At 38.1% G+C, this 2915-nt stretch overlaps 1 protein-coding gene across 2 annotated transcripts in view; it reads right to left on the bottom strand.

The window, feature by feature from the left end:
• The window catches only part of CSRNP3 (cysteine-serine-rich nuclear protein 3), a 195230-nt gene that overhangs the window by 179315 nt on the left and 13000 nt on the right, over positions 1-2915 (bottom strand). Inside the window, exon 2 of one of the 2 annotated variants that reach the window (XM_014545378.1) lies at positions 662-825. The gene's annotated coding sequence lies outside the window, so the exon portion shown is untranslated. The remainder of the gene's footprint in view (positions 1-661; positions 826-2915) is intronic. The other variant, XM_014545382.1, reaches the window with a different exon arrangement.

Raw genomic sequence — 2915 nt, 5'->3', positions numbered from 1 at the left:
AATTTCCGGAGGATGAGGCCCAGAAATCAGGATTTTAAAAGGATTCCCAGGTGATTCTAATGTGCAGCCAAGGTTGAGAACCACTGATATAGATATAGTATTTCCAAAGGTAGCTTCAATAATAGATCCATGACAAATCATTTCACTTCTACTCTCCGCTCCGAGGGCAGGTTCCTGCCTGAAAACTCGCCCTGAGGGCCAGTTCCTGCCTGAAGCTTCACCCTCTAGGAAACAGCTACAGATGACCCCTGCAGGACTGACTTCCTTCTGGTTGGTCATGGTTCTGGCCAAGATGTTACACCCAGGGTTTTTATATAAGTAGATTAGTATTAGAAGTTCAAAGGATCTCAATTTATTAGGTTTCAAAAGGATGGATCTATTTCAGAAAGCTGAAGGCACATATGAAATCATTTTCAATTGCTATCTGCTTACTTTGGATTGAACTAATTTCTGCCTCTCATACTTACTCCATAGAGATGAACAGAAGTATACTACTGAGACTATATTAACCAAAATGATATAATGTTTGCAAATAAGTCTAGTATGATAAAAACAACAACTTTGGAGCAGATAAGAGTCAGTGGATAAATACAGAAACTCCAAGAATCAACCCTACACCACCATTTGAAGTACAACCTGCTATACAGCTTCTGATACTCACCAGTGAATGATTAGAGGTGGATGGATTGACACTATCAACACTGTCAGCACTGTCACAGCTAAAAACTTCATCATCTGATTCCTGCACAGAGGAATAGGATCTGTCAATTTCTTCACACTTCCCCCTTAAAATTCCACTCATAGCTGTAGCGCTGTCACATGTACCTGGAACAGAAACAGGGACAACAGAGCATTGAAATACTTGACCACTGATTGCATACTCATGGTTTCCAAATTGTTTGGGTGGCTGTGATTATTTTTTTTATTGAATTCATTGAGGTGACATTGGTTAATAAAATTATATAGGTTTCAGGTATACAATTCTACAATACATTGTACTATGTATTGTACTGTGTGTTTATCATCCCAAGTCTCCTTCCATCACCATTTATCCCCCCCTTTATCTCCTTCCCTCTGGCAATCACCACACTGTTGTCTATGTCCATGAATCTTTCGGGGCTGTAATTTTTTGAACTACATCTACCACATTATCATATCTATGCAGAAATTATCCTGTCCATGATGTTTGAAAGCATTGAAAACAATTCTACCCTGATTGTTATTTGCACTCTCATCTGACAACAGTATTTTATAAGAAAAAAATCAAAATTAAAAATGTGGAATCAGAGAGTTGCATGGGCAATATGTTTTAGTGTTTTCAAACGTCAAAACAGGAGTCAAATACATTTATTTGATTTGTTCTAGTAAACCGTGTTCTGTCTTTGACAGAGCCAGAGTTCAGAACAAAATAGATCACTCACTTGCATGCTGTCATACCCACAGCATACTGATTAGGGCACGTCTATCTTACTTGGAATTTCCTTTTTCTCAGGTACAAAGACATCTACTTTCCTGGGCCTCTTTGTCCATCAAAAATCAAATTGGTTGTTAGGAATGGCTATACCTGCAGAATTTAGATGCCTTATCATGTTTCCAGTCAAATAAGCAGAGCTACAGGGAATACTTGAGTCCTATGCCAAAGAGGTTGGCGCAATACATTATATATATATAGGGTAAAACACAGTCCCTAAATATTTTACTGGGTAAAATATTTATTTAAGTCTCTTCACTCTCTGTATCAACACATCAGTGAAAGCTAGGCAGAGGTATCCCATTGCATTAAAAAAATGTTAATATCCATGTAGATGAGTCATTAAATCTCTGAGAGGAATAATTTCTTCATAGCCACAGAGTAACTGTTCAGGTGATCAGCAGTTGCAAACACAAACTCTACAATGCAAGCAACCTCAATGAGTGAAGAGGGTCAGATGTAATAAAACCATGCAGTCATCTTAGTTTTCTCTTTTGTCTACTGTTATTTTTTAATATTTTTATTGATTTCAAAGAGGAAGGGAGAGGGAGAGATAGAAATATCAATGATGAGAGAGAATCATTAATCAGCTGCATCCTGCACACCCCCTACTGGGGATTGAGCCCACAACCCAGGCATGTGCCCTTGACTGGAATCAAACCCAGGACCTTTCAGTCTGCAAGCAGGCACTCTATCCACTGAGCCAAACCAGCTAAAGCTCATCTACTGTTATTTGTAACAAAGGTATGAAGAACTACTTCTACACCCTAAGGGGAATCATAGCACAGGAACAATAGAGAATGCTCTCACAAACAAGGAGACAGTAGGTGGTAGTTGTGTGAACTGTGGTGAACAAGAGATGCATGTCTAGGCCAAAGGGAGTACCTGTACTCAAGTCCAGATCACAGTCTCTTTCAATGATGGTAGCTACATTTCCTTGGGACATATTTGTTGGGGTCCTTCTATGTTTTCTGCTTCCTCATACTACTAACTTGCATATGTTTTTGGCTTCTGACAGACCTGCCTCTACCTCAATATATCCTGAAAATCTCAAATCTGAATGCCAATTGACTCATTCTTTCAGTCTATCTCAGTTCAGATTGTTGCAAAAGGGAATCCAAATGTTGTTCAGTCATTGATGCCATTCAATAGAAAAAATATTTGTTTGTCTGGTGCCCTTTGTTTAGGAGCCATTTATTATTTATTCAGTAAACGTCGATTGAGCTTTCATCATGTACCAATGACTATTTTAGATGCTGGAGAATAAAGTACAACACAGAAAAAAAAAACTTTCTCTAATGGTGCTCACTTACTGGGTGTTTTTTGGTGAAGGGGTAAACAAATAATAAACAGGTAGGTAAATTAAAATATATAATATGTCATATGGAGATCAAAGCTATGGAGAAAAATAAGCAAGTAAGTGATATAGTGACTACAAGTTTGG

The sequence above is a fragment of the Myotis brandtii genome, unplaced genomic scaffold (genome assembly GCF_000412655.1).
Source record: "Myotis brandtii unplaced genomic scaffold, ASM41265v1 scaffold112, whole genome shotgun sequence".
NCBI classification, from domain to species: Eukaryota; Metazoa; Chordata; class Mammalia; order Chiroptera; family Vespertilionidae; genus Myotis; species Myotis brandtii.
This window is presented reverse-complemented; position numbering and strand designations above follow the sequence as displayed.